The sequence below is a fragment of the Tachypleus tridentatus genome, chromosome 13, assembly GCF_004210375.1.
Source record: "Tachypleus tridentatus isolate NWPU-2018 chromosome 13, ASM421037v1, whole genome shotgun sequence".
NCBI lineage: Eukaryota > Metazoa > Arthropoda > Merostomata > Xiphosura > Limulidae > Tachypleus > Tachypleus tridentatus.
In genome coordinates, this window is record NC_134837.1 from 248,742,909 (window position 1) to 248,765,817 (window position 22,909).

The 22,909-nt window shown below is 34.7% G+C and overlaps 1 long non-coding RNA gene across 1 annotated transcript; it reads left to right on the forward strand.

Moving 5' to 3' along the window:
* The first annotated feature begins 2,831 nt into the window (after positions 1–2,831).
* LOC143236630 (uncharacterized) lies at positions 2,832–22,412 on the forward strand. The gene is made up of 3 exons (XR_013019631.1): positions 2,832–2,912; positions 8,066–8,185; positions 22,146–22,412. It is a non-coding gene; the product is annotated as an uncharacterized LOC143236630 (long non-coding RNA).
* The last annotated feature ends 497 nt before the right edge of the window (positions 22,413–22,909 follow it).

The following is a 22,909-nucleotide window of genomic DNA, read 5'->3' on the forward strand; positions in this document are numbered from 1 at the left end:
AAGTAGTAAGAAGAGAATGGTATAAAGTATACATTATTTGATTTGAATAACCATTATAATTTTAGTTTATCAGTGTCTTATTTGGGGAGCTTCGATATTTATATGTATCAAACCCTTGTTTTATATGCTTCCAGGAGAACTGTATGGGTTTAAATGGGAAACCTTGACACTTGCAACTTATACCTTTTTCTTTCACTAATGATGCATTAGTTAAGGCAGAAATGGAATATCAGTAACCATAGAAATGATGGGTGTGTTAGTTTGTTATAACTAAAAAATAAATTAAATAAAAAATGCTGCATTGACTGAAATATCCTAGGGTACAAACTACAGTGTGGGATTATGATATGTACCCTAGGTTTTGGAGGTGACTAAAAAAATAGGACTCACATTGCAGTGGGAATACACCATCTATCAGTCTTTGTCTCCATTTGACAGTCTCACATAAGAAATAAAGAGTAGCAACAGATATAGAATTAGAAATTAGGAGAGAGAGGTGTGGGTGTTCAAGTTCAGAACTTCCCACATGTTTTTGAGTAATAACAAGCAAGTATAATTAGTCAGAGGTTTAGGTTTGCTGTTTTTAATGCAGTCCTTCCTTCTGATTTTACATATTTCACTATTTGACTTCATTAAAATATATTTATTTTCACTAATACATATTAATGATTGTGATAAAAATACTGACAGAAAGAGATTGTACATTCATGTTGCATAACTAAAGTTGTTAGTGTAAAATTTTATAAAATAAAAAAAATGAAAACCAAACAAATTCAAATATTTTGAAAGACTTGAGACCTACCAGAGCAATTACTGTGATGATAAGATGATGCTTTTGAGAAAGTCTTTAATTTAAAAGGTTTAATGAATGAACATGAATTTGGAAGAATGTTTTTCACTGAGATAAGATCAACAGTAGAGGAGTTTTCTGCAGGATTAGACACTTGTTAGGAGTTTTCTGCAGGATTAGACACTTGTTCTACAAATATTAAAGCTAATTTGTGACACTTGCTATTTTTCTTATAAGAGCAAAGAAAATTAATTAGCTTATTAAAATACACTCTATGATTTCAAAAATTTAAGAATGGGTTTCTCATGGTGAAACATACTATTTCAGGACATTCATCATAAGTATGGTATTTTACTGTCTTTTCATTCTTACTTTCAGACATGGGATGACAGCAGAATTTTGGGAGTAAGTCAACTTGTCAACTAAAATTAATCAGAATTGGTCTCTGTTGGTATGAAGGTTTGTAGTTAGTGAACAAATTCTCAATATCTTGAGCAAATGTGAACAACTATTTCAATCTTTATCATGAAGCTAGAAACAATTAAGGAATGTTATTTATGGAGAAAAAGTATTTAAATGTGATTGTTTGGAAAATTTTCAAACATTCTGTTGTGTATTTGATTTGGAGGGAAGGAAGTGAATTTCTTCTGGAAGTTGGATTTTATATTTAAAAATTAAGAGGATTTCTTAAACTTTCAGTTGATATGGAAAAGCATACATTACATCATACGTGGTTACCTTCAGGCAGTGTTTACATTGATTAGGTTTATGTAGTCTAATCAAAACTATGACTAAATCAATTGTCACTATAATAATAAACTAATTGCAAATAGAGATAACAACTTTCTCTATTTTTGGTAATTATATTTATCCAAGTAATAAAAATGTTACATTGTTTGCTGCTGAGCTTAAAGCTGCACACCTGACAAATTAAATCATGAACATCAGATAATATAAAACTTTTAATTATAAATATGCTTTAATGTCTAGTGTATTAACATACATGGATAATAAAGTTCAGTTTAATTTTCAATATAACTTATAAGGTGCACTTTAACTGAGCTTAGACTGTATGATTAACCCATTCCCATGAGTCAATCCTTCCATTCATGAAGTAATCCTAGTAGCTCTTTGAATACTTTTGAATAAATACTATTCTTTCTTACACAATAAGAACAGGATTGTAACGGAAAGTGAAGTGACAGTAACTAGTGCACAGATTGTTTGCCAGTCCATTAATAACAATATTTTGCTTTTTCTCATCCAACCTTTCTGTAATCTGGCAAATGGGAACTTTTAAAACTCTTTGGATGCTGTCATTGGATTTATCTGACTTGGCATTTAGAGCTGTTGTGTGCGACAAGTGGATTTACCAAACGGTGTTGCAATAACATTTACTTATGGTGTAACAGTTGGGTTACCCACATGTCCTTGTAATTCCCACACTAGTACTGGGTGCACATACATCATGAGAAAAATGTAATGCTGTATTAACACACATTTTATTGTTTCCCAGTATCACTGAAATAACAAAAAATTATTTTGCTGTTTGTAAAATTTAAACTGTAGATCTATTCCTGTAATTCGAAACTTTAAGGTATGGTTCTTGTTTCTGTTGAGAATCAAAGGAGTTATTTTGTATTAATTTGAAAATTTACTGCTTTGAGGGACTATTTTGGCATGCTAATAGTATTTTATTTATAAAACAGATTGAGCTTGTAATATGTTTAGATTAAATTTCTGATTTAATATAAATGTGCTCTTTCTTTTGCTTCAACGGTTTCTAAATGAAGATGAAATGAATTCTGACTTTGAAAAGTTTTTGTGTATTCCAAGTGTTATAATATATTATGTTAAAATATTATAATATTTTAAAATTATTTCACATACAATGAGATTGTCATTTGCCTTTTTTTAACCATTAAAAATGTTTAATGTGATTGTTTCACTATTGCTCAAGAAAAGTCAAAGCAAACCTTAGAATAATCTTTTGTATGAAAGTGGTTTTTCTTACATTAAGAAGACTTTTTCATTCTTTAAGAAACAATTATGTCATCTTAGTCCAGCTGTTATGCAGTTCCTGAAGAGCAGTACACACTCCATTGAACCATAGGAAGAACAGGTATGCATTGGATTCATACAGTTTTGGAAATTAAGTTTTGAAACTGTTTGAAAGAATATTTGTTTTTCAATAGAAGCATAACATCTGTTAACTCGTATTCATGTGTACTGACCTAAGGTCATAAGTATTTATTTAATAACAAGTTCATGGAGGAGTAGCAGTGTTGGTTGATCAGCATGTGCCCACCCTGTCTTTGCCACTCATCACACCCTTGGTGGCCGAAGCGATCCGTGTTTCCTTGGGTCGTGCCATCACTATTTGTTCTCTCTACCTGCTGTCTGGAGAAACCTGTGATCAATTGGACCTTCATGCTCTCATTGAACAGCTACCGTATCCCTCTTTAATCCTGAAGGGACTCTAATCGACATCATCCCATCTGGGAAAGCAGTGATATTTACAGGAGGGGTTGCTCTGTAGAGTGTAAGCTCTCTGGTCACAACCTTTCTCTTTCAATTCTGGTTATTCTACTTATTTCCAAACACCTAGCCAGTCCTTTACTGCTATTGGTCTTTCAATTTGCTCCCCTTCATTATTCTCCCATTTTTCATGGAGGGTTGACAATAATCCACAAGGCAGTGATGATTTTCCTATGATTTTGAGAGAGACTGACTGTGGTCGAAGCCACACGACCAGCGTGCCCCAGTGGAAGCTGGATCAGGCAAACTGGCTCTCTTTCACTACTCTCACAGAACTTAATCCTGCCATTGTCTTTAAACCGTCAATAGACAATTGTGTGGCATCAGCAACTAACTGTATTATACAAGCAGCTGCTCAATATATTCCAAAAACCTCAACACGTTTTCTACTATATCCTTGTCTGTGGTGGAATCCTGCTTGCCACATGGCACAGATGGCTCCAAAATGGGCCTAGGATACTTTCTGAAGATATCCCACACTCTCAAATTGCCTTGCTTTTCAGCAGTCCCATGCACATGCTCGGTGGGTAAGACATCAAAGCCAGAAGGATTCTTAGATTAAGTTCAGAACTGGCATATCTTCTACCACCTGTTCCAAACTCATATGAGACAACATTCGAAAAGTCTGTGGGCAATATAATTCTGCCCTCCTCTCGATCTTTCCGTCTGATGGCCAAGAAGTAACTGATACCCTGAGCATCACTGATACTCTAGGTTAAAACTTTTGCTGGATATCTAGCACTTCTGCTTGTTCCTCCACCTTCTTGGTCATCAAGACTTGAGCAGAGCAATCACCTCTTTCCTTTCAAGGTGATTGTCTCTATAACTATAATCATCCCTTTACACTAGTGGAACTGAAACTGGCCCTTCATCAGTCTGGCAGTACATCAGTTGGACCTGGTAATATACACTATGACATTCTGTTCCATCTGTCTCCTGTTTCTTTTCTATTCTTATGATTATTTTTATCTGGATCTGGCAGGAAAATGTTTTTCCTGATGCCCAGTTCCAGGCTATTGTCTTACCTTTCTCTAAGTTTGGGAAGGATCCAACGATTCCTTCAAACTACCATCCAATTGCTTAGATGAGCTGTCTCTGTAAGACCCTAGAGAGGATGGTTAATGCTTGTCTTGTTTGGTTCCTCCTCTCGCTCACTCATGATAGGTTCTGATGACAGCTCTCCACCATGGATCTCCTGATTCGACTTGAAACGTCAGACAGAGAAGCTTTTATCAAACAACATCTTGTATCAATATTCTTTGACATTGAGAAGGCTTATGATACAGCATGGAGGTATGGCATTTTGCGAGACCTCCATATATATGGGTTACATGGCCATTTGCCATTTTTATTAAACATTTTTTTAATGGACAGGTGATTCCAAGTTTGTGTGGGTTCAACATTTTCCCGTTCTTTTCTTGGAGTCCCTCAGGGCTGTGCTCTGAGTTTCACACTTTTCAGAATAAAAATTAATGCCATCACTGAACAATTCTCTCTCACTGTTACAAATTGGCTCTATGTCGATGACGTTTATTTCTCACATCAGTTATCAAACATGAGGTATATTGAGCGGCAGCTATAGACAGTTATAAGAACAAAGTAATTTTTCATATTTATCCTTGAATAAGATTGCTGTATCCACTGGTCAGCCCATTCCACCATGGCTTCTTACAGCCCCCAAATGTGACCTTTCTTTAAGGTAGACACACCTGATTGGAAATACTATCTGCTATTTGCTGAACATCTTTTGAACCATCCTTCCATTCTTATTTATACTTACAGTTTGAAATCAGGTGATTGTGTTGGGCCTGCCATGGTTTGTTGTGGTTCTGTGGTTGCTTGAAGAATCCCTTCTACAGCTTCTGTGTTCACTGCTGAAATGTACGTCATTTCTCTTGCCCTGAGTTACATAAAAGCTAAGCAGTACTGAAACTGCCAGTACTCTACTGGTCCTAGAATCACTTCATGTTGCTTCACACCCTGTTCTCACCAATATTCAAAAACCGTATGGGCCATTTCCTTTTAACATGTACTTCTATCCAGTTTTTCTGGATACAAGGGCCACATTGGTATTCGCAGGAACGAGATTGCCAACATCACAGCTAAGTCTATCTGCTCTGGCACTATCACCACTGTGCCTGTACCATACATGGACTATGGTCCTGTTATCAAGGCTCAGCTCTGTGTTAGCTGGCAGTTGACTTGGAGTGACCAACACAAAAAAAATCAAGCTTTTTTAAATAAAACCTGATATTGGACTTTGGTCGTCCTTCTTCCATAATGATCGGAAGTAGGAAGTTGTTCTGATGCACCAGTGTGTAGTTTGTGTAACACTCAGGTCACAATAAGCCACATTTTACTCTGTTGTCGTCATAATGACTCTCAACAACGGCACCATTTTAAACATGTTCTGTCCCCAGGTTTGTCCATAATGTTAGACAGTGTTATTGGTGATGGTGACAGTGTCCACCTTGGTAATGTTTTTAGTTTTTTTAAAGGCCATTAATCTTTTTAATGCCATTTAAGTTTTTTTAACATGTACAGTACTCATTTTTAATGTGGTTCCCTTTTAAAAATCACAGTTCATCTAATTTGATTTGAAATTAGAAACTGGCTGTAAAATTAAATAACTGCAAACCAGGACTGGAAAGGCCAACTTCGGGTGACTAACGCTGCTGTTTGGACTATCCTTTTGAACTACCTGTTAGTCATCCTGACGAGTTGAGTTATTATTATAATTTTGCTACACATCTTTTAAAATACTTTTTATTGACTATTTCCTGTTAGTCATTTTGAAAATGGCCATAGTGTCAAATAATTCAGAACCAGGACCGGAAAGGCCAACTTCAGGTGACTGACGGTGGTTTTTGTACTGACCTGTTAGTTTTCCTGGAGAGTTACGATAATTACAGTTATACTACAGAAATTCCTTTGCAACTTGAATTACTGTAGTTTTTTTCTTAACATTGTAGACTAGATGTAAACTTTGGTTTTATGTTATTTATGTTTTTTTTTCAAAATTTTTTTTGTTTTACCTTAATTTACTTTAATGAATTTTATTATATTTACATTTAACTTTTTATTGGATGTTTGGCACAGATAGCCTTGCTTTTTGTGCTATAAAACACTAACTCAACCAACCAATCTCTCACAAATACTGACAAAACTCCCTTGCTACTTCTGATAGTGCCCTCATCAACAAACATATTACCACTGTGGACATTTTCTTGTGTAATATTTCTTTTCTTTGGTATGGTACCTCCAAAGTATACAGATGTCCAAATTTTTTCTTTGAAGCATCTTGCACCATGGAATCGTGCTTAGATGTTAGCCCTAAAACTGGTATTAGATCTATGAGTATCATCAGCCTGTGACTACCAAGTGATTCTCTTGTACTCTTACTAAGCTTATTAGTATTGTCTTCACTCAACTGCTTGTTTCTTGTGAATCTGTTGCCATGAAGGTTCCTGGTCTTTATGTCCATCTTAAAATATTCATGAATTACAATGGTAACAAACATTTTTGTTAGACTACATGAATTAGTAAAAGTACTTTCTTTGTTTAACACATAGAGTTTAACACTCATGATTGACTCATCAATGAAAGGTTATTGGTACAGTTCATTCAAAGGAAGTAGCAATAAGAAAATCTGTATTTTGATAATAAGGATGAATTACAGACAAACTGGGTAAAAGTATTACCTAAAAAGGATAAAAACAATTGTGGATCACACTTCCATGAAAATGGAATGTAAATTGGGCATTTGAATAGAAAATATTTTAGTTTTCAAACTTTTTAAGGGTTTACGGTGTTTCTGAGACTTTTTGATTAGACATTGAAAATATATTTGCATGGAGTGGACAGACATCCATATTCACAAATAATGTTATCCTACTAATAAAATGTGTGAAAATTTGATGAAATATATAGAGTTGACATTTCAAGTCACAGCCTTAAACTTATAACATTTGAATTCATGTTCGGAAACTTGTTTACAAAACTTCCTTGTAAACAAAATTTTCAATATTTGTGTATAGTAACAGAGATATGATATTAGGTTGGTGAATAAGTATGACTTGTATAGAGCTTTCTAAAGCTCACTGTGATAGAAAACTGGCTCAGCTAAGTGCAAACCTGACAACTGTCTGTTTTTTTTCAAATTGTATTATTGTAAGATTTATAATGTTGTTGTATTTAATAAACAACAACAAAATAAAAATAAAAATTCTTCAAAGCCTCTGTTTGTATGTAAGTATTTTTAAGTATTGTATGAGAAAGATTTAACACCAAACTTAAAAAAACTGAGTAACAGTATGTGCTAGTGAACAAATTCTATGTTGTGTCTTTTTGTGTAAGTATTAAAAGTCATGTGTGGATTAAAGTTAAAATAATGTAGTTTTATTTTTGTGTCTTTATTTTTTTCTTTCAGGTAAATAAAAAGTATGTTTTCAGAAAATGAGATAGAAAAATTACACTTTAATTAATATATATTAATTATAGTATAACCTACTATTTTATAACTTTGATCTTCATATACATATTCAGAATAAATGAAGGGATCATTGAGATGTAATTTTTGAGCTACAAAATCTTTGAAAATGCATAATAAGTGTTTTTATAAACAAGTACTTGTGTTGAGCTGTACCTCATGCCATGTTTCTAGCCTGTCTAAAAGTTCAAGTTGAATTATACACTCCTTCCTTCCATGTGGTAAAGCAGAATTTTGTATTATATCAGTGGTGTTGTCCCATGACTATCTGCACAACAGAAACAAGCTTCAACATGCTGGGCATTGTCTGTGTGAATTGAACCATCTGTCAAGATTCCATGATTTTGAATGGATGTTAGGACACACTTGTAAGTGGAACATAAGTTAATTTCTATAGTTTTAAGTATCTGCTTAGATTCATGTAACTTTAAAAAGTTTAAACATTTCAAGTAACTTGTCTTTCAGTTTGTTGAAAAAATTTTGGTACCATTCAGCAGTTTAATTTAACCAGGATTTATTTATTAACATGCTAAGGTAATTAAAAAACCAACACTAGCCAAAATGAATTGTGATATTTATACATATTTAAATAGTTAGTCACAGGCAACACACTGAGTTATTTATTGAGTCTTGGAGGTTTAAGTTGTCTTTATTAATAATTAAGTAAAGCAGGTGAAAGTAATTCACATCAGTTTAAATTATATAAGTTTTGAATGAGGCTTAATAGGAACTGAGATTGTCTTTCTATATGTATATTTTAATTTATAATACATTTTCATATTCCTGTCTTTTAATAACAAGTGAATGTTATTTTTGACTGTGTGGTGTAGATGGTAATGTATAATTAAAAAAAAACAAAAGGATATAAATATTGTTTAAAGAAATTTAGTCAACTTATTCTATCTTTGGTAGTGAGGAAAGCTGTAGAATATTAGTAAATAAAAAGGCTGTTACTGATAGAATTTTGACAAGCTATAGTTTTAGCTTATTTTGTTGTATAAATAGATCAAACTGAAAGAAACTTAAAATTTAGAATGAATAAACATAAGTAAAATGTTGGGAAGAAAGAAAATGTAATTCCTACATTATGTGAACATGCACATTATATCAGTTTTATCATTCATTGGAAAAAAATTTGTTCTTTTTGATCAACTGGATGAAATAACAAAATGAAAGTGAAAGTTATTATAAATAAAGATAAAGGGTTGGCAAGTCAACCAGTATGTGAATGGTATGTTTTTCTGAAAGTTCAGTGTAAAAATTAAGTACTCACATGATCAGTGGCTTTTTACATATTTATGGTTTACATGTAGAGTACCTGGTTTGAGACTAAATAAACTTTCTGGAAAACATTGATCACTTGAGTGCCTTAATTACACTGTACCCTTGTTATTTGTGGAGTACCTGAGGGTCAGTGCGTGGGCTTTTGTTCTTTTATATTTACATTAATTATATTACAAGAGGCATGTCGTGAGAGTTTAGTGAGTTATATTCAAAATTTAATTAAATTATTTTTATTATCATGGTAAATAAACTTGACAACAAAACTTAGCTTGTAATACAAATTTGGAAACTATATAGTTTTAGTTTCATAGTTTTATAAGACAACATCTAAAAAATGTCTTCAATTTTCCATTGTTTCAGAGTTGTGATATTTTCACTTCAAGTACTTCCCCTTTTATTATTTACTGACCACTTTTCCAAGAAGTACACAATTTAACACAAGTTGCTCATTATAATATTGTTATTATTTAGATAAAGTATAATTTTTATAGCCTTCAATGTTATTTAGTTACACAGTGATAAACTAGAAAATCAAGCCCCTTTAGCCCACACCCACACACTACATTTTCTCTTTCACAAGTTTACCATATTCAGTTCTATTTGATATTTAAAACTATATTACTTATAACCAATAGAAATCCAAATATTTAATCTAACACACTGCATATTATGTTACATTGTTTTCTGTATGGCACTTTGTCTATTTTGCTTCCAGTGTAAATTTTATTCCCACAGGAAACACATTGGAAAGTTTAGCTAAATTTTTATTGGGTCTTATTAAATAATAAGAAAGCCTTAAAAATTTTGATAGTCCTTAGACAATGTGTGCTTTTAACATGTTATTTTGTATTCTTTGTTACACTTTTGATTAATTAACAATCATTTAGTGCAGCAATACCATTATAATAATAGTTAGTTTTAATTGAGAGTTGATAAAAGAAATACCCAGGTAAGTACTATAATTCTAGTTTTTCATGTGTATTATTTATTATTATAGAGGTAAATAAAATATAAGATTTAGATTAGGTTTAGTAAATAAATATACAAAACATTTTCATGTGATATGCTTAGTTGTAACTTGTAACCAGTGCATTACATAATTTCTTAGGGTAACCTAAGCTACATGCTTGCAAAGTGTTTTACAACTTGTGGGATTATTAGTTAGACACAGTTCATAGAACAATAAAATTTAAACATAAAAATACATATATTGTTAAGGGCTTAAACTATTTAAGATAAACAAATGTGTCATGAAGTCATTCTAGAAAATAAAAAGGACAATATGTTTTCATGGTATGTGAGGTGTTGAGTTAGAATGGGGAAATAACATAATATGTAAAATTTTACTAAAAACTCACACATTGAAATTCCAATGCAATTACCCACTATTTCTCACAGTTATAGCTATTTTTCATATGATTTCCTTCTAGTGCACAGATTATCACTCATTACGAGCTTTGAATTACGATTTAATTACACGTGTATGTCGCATGGCTCAGTTGTGTTTAAGTGTGTAAAATAGCATTCAACAACCCTCCACCAAAAGGAGTGTAACACATCCTTCTATTGCAGCTGATTCCCTGTATACAATAAACTCAATTTTCACTTTTTTGAGTTAGCATGACAGTGTGAGACATTTTTATTTTATAGTGTGGTATTTGGTGGGCTTCCTTGCAGTCCCATGTTGTATCAGGTAGATTGCACAGTTCCCTTACTTTTCATTGCCTCAGCTCTCTCTTTCATCTCCTTCACCAGTTCCTTCTCTCTTGACCATGTCAACATGCTATGCTGGTGTTCACTGATACCTTGTATGATGTCTCCAATTCTGCTAATTACTCATTGGATTCAGATTCCCCTGGAGCGAGGTTTGCTTATATTTCAGAAGTGTGGGAGACTGTTACCACTAATTCATGGATTACTTGCATTTTGTGAGAAGGATTGAACTTTCTTTTTCCCACATTTCTCACCTAATACCCTATTCTAATTTCTATCCCCAATTAAGATTCCATTTTCTTCTAACATCTCACAGAAGCAGTTCAAGACCTTCTCATCAAAGGTGTCATCAAATAGTTTTGTCTTGTGATTTCAGGATTCTATTCCTGAATTTGTCACTCCTAGAAAGACTGGCTATTGGTGTCCTGTTTTCAGTCTCTTCCATCTCAATTTCTTCCTTGATGCTTCTTGACCTATCATGGAATTCTCTTATCTCAGATTGGCCTTTTTTTCCAGGTCTTTGATGACAACATTAGACTTGTCTCATGTTTAACTGTACATCCTATTGCTCAAGTGTCACATCACTTTTTTCTGTGTTTCATCCACAGTGATTGTGTTTATCAATTTCGAGCTCTTCCTTTTGGACAGGCATCAGCACTCTATGGTTTAGCCAGGCAGTCTGGTTGTTTGCCTGATTCATTCATTCTCTTTGGCTCAATCATCATCATTTTATGTAGGACCAGCCTTTTCTATTTCCATCTTCACAGAGTCCTCCTCACACACAGAATTCCTCTTCAGAGACGTTGATGTGGTGTGAGTGGGTTTATCAAGGTGGAGAAGTCTGCTATCCACCCCACTCAATTTCTTCTTTATCTAGGGGTGCTTGATTTATAATTTATATATTAATTGAGCCTAGCCTTTTCATCTTTGTCTGCAATTAATGGAGGTTTTAGTTCAGTTGGCACTATCAGCATCTTTTCTCCTTGCAGTGGAGGTTTTGTTTCTTCCAGGGGCTTGGGCATCACTGGAGGCTCTTATCTGTTTGGGCTATGTCTGCATGCTTTCCTTCCAGTGGGTACTACAAGTTCATTGGTACCTCATCACCTACCCTTTGGATTTTCAGATATTCCTTTCTCTTTCCATCAGTTCAACTTTCTTTAGTGGTTAGAAAGGAAAACAAAACAGTGAAGGTGCTTATTCTTTGTACCTGTCTGGATGGCTATGTCTTCAAAGATGCATCATTATTAGGGTGGAGTGCATATTACATTGAACAGGAGTTCGTTGGCCATTGGTCTTGAGAGGAGTTAGATCTTCATATTAACCTCTTGATACTTATTGCTGTTTATCAGGAAGTGGTTCATTTTCTTTGTAATCTCTGGGACATGACAGTTACAAAGAATTCCATCAACATATTTGTTGTCTTACACTACCACCTCGATGTGGATTCATGTACGTCGTGAGGGGGACTTCCCAGAGGAGGTTCTGTTCTTTCAGTTGATCTTCATTGTCACTTTATATTTTAAAACTACTGGTTTTCACTTTCAATGATTGCTTGAATAGTGTTGGTCTTGAATTTCACTGTCTGAGTCAACAGTGTTGGTTTTTACTTTCACTGAATGTTTCAACAGTGTAATTCTTCAATTTCACTGACATTATCAACACTATTGGTCTTCGATTTCACTGACGGTTTGAACAGTGTTGGTGTTCAATTTCACTGTGTTTCAACAGTGGAGATCCTCAATTTCACTCTTAGTTTCAGCAGCGTTGTTTTTTAGTTTCAATGTCTGTTTTTGAACAGTGTTTGTCTTTAATTTGACTGTCTATTTCAACAGTGTATGTTATCGCTTCAACTCTCTTTTAACACAACTGGTCTTCACTCTCAATGACTGTCTCATAAGAGTACGTCACCAATTTCACAATCTGTTTCAGCAGTTTTGGTCTTCAATTTCACTGAATGTTTTCATACTGTCGGTCTTCACTTTCAACACTATTGGATTTCACTTTCACTGATAATTTTAACAATGTTGATCTTCACTTTTTTACTGACTGTTTCCTCACTGTTGCTCTTCAGTTTCACTGTTTTGCAACACTATTGGTGTTATGTTTGTCTGTCTGTGTCAACACTGTTAGTCTTCCGTTGCAATCTCTCTTTCAACATTATTGGCATTCACTTTCACTTCTGTTTCAACATTGTTGTTCTTCAGTTTCAGTGACTGTTTTCACATTGTTGGTCTTCACTTTTATCGACTCTTTCAACACTCTTGGTCTTCAATTTCACTGAAGTTTTATGACTGTCTTAGTGTTCTGATGAGACTTCTTATTACTGATAACTCATGTTTCTTGTTCTCTGGTGGGACCTCTGGTTACTGATAACTCATGTTTGTAGTGCTCTGGTGACACTTCCGATTACTAATATCTCATCTTTGGAGTTCTCTGGTGGGACTTCTTGTTACTAAAAAAACTCATGTTTGTAATCTTATGCTGATATTTTTTGATACTTATAACTCATGTTTGTGGTGGTGTGGTGGCACGTTTGGTTACTGAAAAATTATGTTCATCGTGTTCTGGTGAGACTACTCATTGCTGATAACTCATGTTATCGTGTTATTCTGGTGAAATTTCTGCTTATTGATAACCCCTGTTTGTAGTTCTGTAGTTGGATTTCTGGTTACTGAAAACTCATATTTGTAGTATTCTCACCAGAATACACAGAATAGCACACAGTTATCCTGTCTATTCCTGACCCTTCACTGTGTGCTAAGCAGCTGAACTGAATTCAGTTGGTCAGCTTTCAAAACATACCACAAATATTACAAAGTCTCTAAATCAAGAAAATGCAAGTAAGAATAATTTTAAGTTAGAATAACGTAAAGTAAGTGTGCTAATGAGGTTTTGGGTTTTCTATGTTTGTATAGAAAGTGTTCTGCTAAGAACCACTCAACAATAACATACCGTTACGTCAGATGTTGATATGTGAATGATAGTGTTATTAATTCATAACAATTTAGTGTAGAATATCCTGTTTGTTGTCAACATTATTCATACCTGTTATTCCATTATTTAAATAGTTAATGTTGAACTTTGACTTCATCCGCTTTTCCAAACTCAGCGGGGGGAAAGGCCACCATAAACAGGAGACAGAGATAAACCGATGGACAGACACCACTGTTCATGATATATATATAAAACAAGTAGTACATAATGTTCTCTGTCCAATCACATTTGATTCAGACCGGTATGGTAGCCCAATGTTTGATTCTAATGAGGAAAATTATCAAAAGCCGGAGAAGTCCTTAAAGCCAGCAAAAATTCCTAAAGATAAAAGTGCATCTAAAACTACCCTTCTTAATAATAAACGAGAAAAAATTAAAAAAACACTAATATTGTCAGATCTCCAATTACCGACGAACAGTTCCTCAAATTAGTTCCTCCGCCTTCGGCTCTACAAAGGAATCTTCCTTTGGATTCAGGTAAAGATACAATCAGAAATGAGAGCGTTATGGATACTGGAAAGATTATGTTCCCTTTGAATGCACCATCTTTAGAGTTGAAGATCACGACAACAGCTGATAACAATAAAATAATAAATACTATTCCTTCTGACGAAAGAAATGTTATTTCCCACGAAACACCGCATTCTCCCAAAACACTCAACTTGACTTCAGTAAGAGAGGAAGAACCATTAGAATATCTAGGAACCTCTATTGATCAAGAAAGTTCTGTGGCCATGCCCTCTCCAGCCAGTGAAACAGTCCTCACAGATAATCCACAACCAACAGAAGATACACCTGAGCCACGAACCAAGGTTACATCAGTAAATACTGATCCTGTGATTTGTTATGATTTTCCTTCTCTTCAACCCGAACAATGTAAACAGAAGAACAGCAAGGTAAGCATGCAGGTAGAGAATATATCCAAATCGAAGATGGTAACGCGCGTAGTGAAACCGGGGGGAGATGCAGCCAATCGTGAACCATGATTGTGACCAACCAAACACTATGGTTGCTCCTACTTTACGACGACTCGTTCGAAAACACAATTCGCGACAGTCCTCGGAAAGAAAGGAAAAAAAGTACAAAAAGCACAGTAGTTAAGGAATAAAACGTTTTTTCATTAGTGCTGCCTGATAACAAATAATTATAAAGATATAACAACACTAATACTTTAACCTCTTGAGTTCCTAAATTCATGCACCTTATAATGTCTCAAATAACTAAAATTAAATACATTTTTTATCATAATGAGAAACTCACTTAAAATAAAAATGTATCTCAGAATGGCTGGTATGGATATTAACACTTATATTAATAAGAATAACCTGAAAATGACCTAGGATATAAATGTGATAAAAACGAAACGCGAAAAAGAAATACATTTCAGAACAGCTGGTGTTGGTATTAACACTTTTACCCATAAAAACGTTCCCAGTCGTGCTTAATATTTAATTTCTTATAAACTTGACAAGAGCGTTTTCTACAGGTGATTCAAAATGAAATTTATAAATATATTTGAGATATTGAACATAAAAATAATAATTTCGTTTAAGTTACCCAAGTTTCTATTACGTAAACGCTCGAGAATTTCAAACGATAGTTTGACTGGCCTTCATGCTGCAGTAGTAGAAAGCAAAGGATTTGTGAGACACTAAAAGCCCTCGTTTCTTCGATTTATTAGATTAATTAAATGAAGTGAATCGGGCCTTGCCCTTACGCTAAGCCTAACTCATTACATTTTTGCTGTCTGCCAAGCCTATGCTATTTTTTCAAACCAACATGTAAACATCGATCAGTAGACTTTCTTTTTGGTAATTATGATCTCGTTATGATAATTCCTTGCCGAACACCAAGACCCTTATAGTTGGTTTGTTGTTTCTTTTTACTAACAAAAGCCTAAGTTACTTTGTGTCTTTGCATAAAAATGCTATTTAAAGATACTCGGACTTCAAAGTGTAACCACAAAGTAAAGAACTTCCGCAAGGGGGAGTCTTTACTCTCCTCAGGTCTGTTGCTGTTGCAGTCCAACAGGCGTCAGCGCTAGGCTGGTAACATGACTCGTTGAAGGTTCTCTTTAGTGAAAGTGTATTAGCCATTCGACCGGAAACTTCTGATTGAGCTGGAAAACCAAATCCTTATCTCACTTAATTTCAGTAAACAGAATAAATTAAAATACACGAATAATAAGCTGATTAAGGTGCAACCTGTTAATATCCAACTCTGTTATCACCAGATGACCAAAAATAAACAACGTGTGTACAAATTAATCTTATCAAGCAACCATAATCAATGTTTCTCATTCGATACAATAACAGTTGTTATAGTGTGTACTCCTTTTCACATAAGACAATATTAGGTATATTACATGTTTAAATACTACGTTCCTAATCTAGTCCTTCAGGCCCGGCATGGTCAGGGGGGTTAAGACGTTCGACTCGTAATCTGAGGGTCGCGGGTTCCAATCCCGTTGCACTAAATATTCTCCCCTTTCAGGCGAGTGGGCGTTATAAAGTGAGGGTCAATCCTCCTATTCTTTTACAACCCAAAGTTGGCGGTGGGTGGTGATGTCTCGCTGCCTTCCCTCTAGTCGTACTGCAAAATTAGGGACGGGTAGTGCAAATAGCCCTCATGTAGCTTTGCGCGAAATTAAAAAAAACAACAAAAAACAATCTAGTCCTTTAGGGAATTTCAAGAATTAAAATAAGTATTGTATTATAATTCAAACCCCATTGTATTTGTTATAAGCTTACTACTAATGTCTTGTGACAAGTGTGATTATAATATTTTTTATTTGCTTAAACCTTATTCTCTAAATAGTCTCACATGTAATTATTTATATATTTCATTACATTTAGAAAAAAAGAAACTATCATGAATCAAACATAATAAAATATAAATATTTCACAAAAATATTTTCTATGTTCTATTTCACAAAATAATCCCCTTTTTCTCTCTATCCTATCTTTCACAAAACCATTTTTTTCTGCGTTATTTTTCACAAAATTGCCTTTTATCTATGCTTTGTTTCATAAAACAAATCTCTTTTTTTTCCTATTTTCCAGGGAATCTTTATCACTTGAATTGTGCTTTAAATAGTAACTGCAGAATATATTTTTTAATTTATAATAAGTACAGTTCATTTCACATTTCATAGGCATTGCAGAATTCAAAACAAAATAATCATTGTAATAGGCGTCACTTACTTAAAAATATGATATACGCTAAACATTCGAAGTCTTAAAAAATTTCGCAAATAAAACCAACTTATTAAGACATTTCAATAACAGATGGATGATCATAACTGTTACAATTATTGGTGTAAAATAACCTAAGTACTTTAATTCGTCGGGCTTTTACTTTCTTCGAAGTTGTCTAAAAGACTTTTTTCAATCAGGGAAAGAAAATTCATATACTTCTACAAAACATTTCTGTGCAAGAAATAATTATACATACAGTTCTTGTCTGACATTTAATGTAATTTAATATAACATTAAGATATATAACCAACCGTTTCCAACGTTTCACAGCGCTACTACTTGTATCTTAATAAAGTGTTCTTATGAATTATTTAGGCCTGGCATGGCCAAGCGCGTAAGGCGTGCGATTCGTAATTCGCGGGTTTGCGCCCGCGTCGCGCTAAACATGCTCGCCCTCCCAGCCGTGGGGGCGTATAATATGACGGTCAATCCCACTATTCGTTGGTAAAAGAGTAGCCCAAGAGTTGGCGGTGGGTGGTGATGACTAGCTGCCTTCCCTCTAGTCTTACACTGCTAAATTAGGGACGGCTAGCACAGATAGCCCTCGAGTAGCTTTGTGCGAAATTACAAAAAAAAACAAACAAAAAAAAAACAAATTTACCTTATTATTTTTTAACTCAAGCACTTTCACTGTCTTTTCGATCATGACACTGGATCGTATATTAAAAAGTTATTTTAGAAATAAAATAATTAGAAAAACAACAAATGTGTGTGTTTTTGATAATATTTGCAAGAACAATAGTAAAATAAAACTTGAGGAAATATATATACATCGAAGAATTTCACGACACTCTCTTGATTTTGCAAAACATATATTTTATGTGACAGAAAAATATTCCACAATATATATTTATTTAGTATTTCATAAATTAAGCAAAGCTAGTACGGAATTTTTAGTTGAAGAATTAGATATATTTTTAAATTATTTTTCGCATAAGTTCCTTGCTATTTAATTACACCTAAATAATGTTGTAACGTTGTTAGCACTTTATTTACGGTTTTAACTCAGGATACTTTAAATGTTTCAATTATTCAAAGTATTAGGGTCAGATGTATTACGATTTCACTTTTAAATAGCAAAAGAGGTCGTATCTGCTTGTTATCTTCTTAATATTTCATTTACAAATAATAAGGAAATTCCCTCGTTCCAATAGCGACAACTTACTTAGAAGTGCCAGTAACCAAAAATAAATATTTAAATATGATTACTAAGGGCAGGAAGTAATTTGGATAAAACACGTGAATAAAAGAAGTGAATTACACACAAAATATAAAAACGCAACTGCAAACAGAAGCCTAGAAATCAATTGAAATTTAACTGATTTGTTTGTTTGTTTTGGAATTTCGCACAAAGCTACTCGAGGGCTATCTGTGCTAGCCGTCCCTAATTTAGCAGTGTAAGACTAGAGGGAAGGCAGCTAGTCATCACCACCCACCGCCAACTCTTGGGCTACTCTTTTACCAACGAATAGTGGGATTGACCGTCACATTATACACCCCCACGGCTGGGAGGGCGAGCATGTTTAGCGCGACGCGGACGTGAACCCTGACCCTCGGATTACGAGTCGCACGCCTTACGCGCTTGGCCATGCCATGCCTGAAATTTAACTGAAAATGGGAAAGTCATATCTGGTCAGCCCCCCGCTAGTACAGCGGTATGTCTCCGGATTTACAACGCTAAAATGGGGTTCGATTCCCCTCGGTGGGCTGAGCAGATAGCCCTATGTGGCTTTGCTATAAGAAAAACACACATATCTGGTCAGTTCAATACTACTGTAATTACAATATTATTTAGGAACATAACGCCACATTTGGGTTTAAGTTCGAGTGTTGTTGATGTACAAAGCTAAACCATGATTAAGCTATCCGTGTTCTGCCTACCACTGGTATTGAAACCCCGATATTTAACATTGTAAGCTTCCAAACTTACCGCTGAACCACTATGTAAAAAAGAGTGTTTTGTTCAAACATAAGAATCAATACAAAAACCTGAAAGTTGTAATAAAGGAGGAATTAAATAAATATATAAAAACACTCTTTAAATTGTAATTAATATTTAGTGCATTGTTTATTTGCTTTGACATAAAGTTATATTGTTTTATTTCGTGTGTCTATTCTACTTCACGACACTTTCCCCTGGTGGCTTACCAGTAAATATGATGAGTACTTGTCACGCAAAAAATTAGGTTTCTATACCCGCGGTGGGCGTAGCATAGCTAATCCACTCTGTAGCTTTGTGCTGTAAATAAACAAGTAAACACTACGGCACTTAATATCTAACTTACTACCTGTATATTGGATATCATGGAATATTGTCCTCAGATCAAATATCACAAATAGACAATGAAAAGCTCAAGAACTGAGTAAGCGTCATAGAGGAAAAAAGAAGCCATTAAATAAAACATAATATCGTTCTTGCTTTTGTGGCCTGTATTGTAAGGGAGTCACGAAAGGAACTTGTAAAAACTATTAAATAAAACTTAATATCTTTGTTGTTATTGTGACCTTTACTGTACGGGAGCCACAAAAGGAACTTGTAAAAACCATATGCACATATGACTGCTTCATTTCGAAACCTTTTCTTAAGGGCGGTTTCTTAGTTATGGATCTTCGATGAGTGTTTGTTAAAGATTTTTGTAGACTTTGAAAATACAAGGAACTACATTAGGTCATTTGTGGATTTCCTCATTGAAGGCTATGGCCCACAGACACACAAGATTTTGTCCCAGTGATAGTTTGAAAAAGGTTTCGGTTTCGATATTGTAACCCAACCGTACTGGTAAGCTTTGACAAATTAATCCTTCAGCAATAAGCAGTTTATAGAATGAACAAGTACAATTGATACGTTGTTCAGGTAATCGTCTTATTGGAACTTTTCGTTGTACCAGTCAAGAGTTAGGCCTAGGCCAAGTTATAGAAGTCTGTTTTTATAATCAAATCGTAGAAACACAATATTAATCTTGAAGGGCTTAGACATAATAAAATAATAATATAAAGTATCTGTTGTTACTCATTATTAATAACATTTAAAGTAGCATCTATTTATACCCCCTTTCCACCACCCGTCCTCCACCTTCACCGTAATGAAAATGTTCTCCTCCACCAACCCGTCCTCCGCCTTCACCGTAATGAAAATGTTCTCCTCCACCAACCCGTCCTCCGCCTTCACCGTAATGAAACTGTTCTCCTCCACCAACCTGTCTTCCAAGCCTGGTGGGTGAGCAGGTGCATTGTCCATCACAAGAATGGTCTCGAGTGGCAACTGTTTTTCCGTGAGGTAATTCTTTACACTTGGGGAAAACACTTCATGGACCAACTCCATAAAAAATTGCCTGGTTACCCATGCTTTACTATTAGCCCTCCACATGACATTTAGTTTACTTTTCAGGACATTATTTTTCTTAAAAACCCTCGGGTTCTCAGAATGGTACACAAGGAAAGGCTTAAGTTTTATGTCCCCACTTGCATTACTACTTAACAATAGAGTCAGCCTGTCCTTCATTGGTTTGTGTCCTAGCAATGACTTCTCCTCCTTGGTGATGAAGATCCTCTTTGGTATTTTCTTCCAAAAGAAGCGTGTCTCATCACAGTTGAACACTTGTTGGGGAATAAAACCATCAGCTTCTACATAGTCCTTAAATTCCCCAACAAATGTATCAGCAGCGTCTTTGTTAGAACTGGCACCCTCCCCATGTCTCACCACACTATGTATGCCACTTCTCTTCCTAAATTTTTCAAACCACTCCTACTAGCCTTAAAGGCATTACTTGTATCAGCACTCGTTGCAGGGGTGTTTTTCAGGAGGTCAGCATGCAACTGCTTTGCTTTCTCACAAATCATGGTCTCAGAAATGCTATCACCAACTAATTGTTTTTCAGTTACCTAAATCAACAACAGTTCTTCTACCTCTTCCATTGTTTGTGATCTTTGTTTTGTAAGTACTGTCACTCCTTTTGCAACATCAGCTCCTTTGACGACCTCTATTTTTCAGTATGGTGCAGACTGTAGACTTCGCCATACCAAACTGTGTAGCAAGGTCAGACACACGAACACCACTCTCATACTTTGCTATGAGATCTATTTCATCTCTATTGTGGCTCTAACAACTTTTCTTTTTGGTTTGCTGCTTTCATTATCCTTCTTTGACCCCATGGTGGCTTATTTAATCAGAATATTTAGAAAAATAACAAAAAGTGTGTGTTTTTCGTATAACAAAGCCACGAAGGGCTATCTGCTCAGCCCACCGAGGGGAATCGAACCCCTGATTTTAGCGTTGTAAATCCGGAGACATACCGCTGTACTAGCGGGGGGCATAACAAAAAGAAAAACGAGAACGTTCACAGCAGATTTTAGCGGGGGTGTGGACTGAGCGACAGGTGTGGGTAAAATGTTTTGAGCAAGCTTGCCGTGGGCCGAAAATGGTCGAAGGGTCGTTCGGGTCATCAGTCGGGTTATTTCGGGGGTTTGGGCCGGCCACTACAGCTTGGTTCGGAAACCGAGTTTATGTTCGACAACCGAGATATTTTTTTTTTCTTAAACAATATGTTCGAAAATCGAATTGTTCGAGAAGGGAGTCGTTCGAGAGCCGAGATACCACTGTAAATGGTTCCTTGTATTACAAATAGAAATTACGGGGAGAAACGCTCTTTTATTATAGAAATATAGCCCGTTAAAAATGAGTAGGTATATCATAGTATGCCCTGTAATAAAACAGTTAGATTAACAACTTCTAGTATATAAAAAACCCAGTGAGTTTTGATAACAATGCGTTCTAACAACGGTTTTTATGTCGTGTAGCTCAGCAACAAAAGTATAACCTAATATTACACTGCACAACAATTTTTTTTTAAAGTTTTGCTTCCTGAAAAGTTTTTGCTGATTGAAACAGGTATCTGGTGGATATGCACAAATATAGTTTTGGTTTTGCTTCATCACGTGGTAACTCTGAGAAATAGACAGTTAACTGTAATAAAGTATTTAATTGCGTTTATGTTTCTAATACGCTATTAAGTTCAACGTAATTAAAAGTGTTTTGCTCTTGATTTTCGTTGGTATTCAATGTCTAGTGTATCACGTTGCAGTGTCCAACAGCAGTCAACAAGCATTGACGGATTTCAGTTGCCCTGATATCGTTTTCCATTGTTGCAATGTCCTGGTGAAAGTGAAGATTTCGATGAAACGGTACGTGATGGGCATATTTGAATGTGATTTTCGTGATCAGCAGCCAAAAATCTATAAGGGACACCCAAAAGTGTTCAAGAAATAAAAGCTTTGTTTGCAGTGGCTACGTGATCCCACACGACCTATTTATTTTGAGCTTATTGTATTACCTTCTTTAAATAATACCAATATTCACTACACTTACAAGGTCCCACGAAACTCATCTACGGTCTTCCTTGCTAAAATAGGTTCATAGTACACACATTGACAAAGTCATCTAGAATGTATAATTCGAATAACACGAGCGAAGCCGAGTACATATAAATTGATAAGCCTAAAAAGTATCTGATTACATATACATCAATTAGCTGCTCATGTTTTTCTTCTAGCTAGCCACTTTCAAATTCGTATGTAAAGTAGAACTTTAATTATAATTTATAACGTCTTTAAAACGCAAAGTATTCATTCACTAAATAAAATAAACATTCTGTAATTTTTATTACCTCTGATATCCATGTGGTTGAACTTCTAGATATGGTCATAGTATATTTGTAATCTCTGTAAAAATCATAGTATTCATTAATCTCGTACTCGGAGAAAATTAACATTGCATAGAAAATTAAAATTAATTGAAGAATAATAGTGTAACAATTTGATGAAATAAAATAAATCCTAATCAAACTGA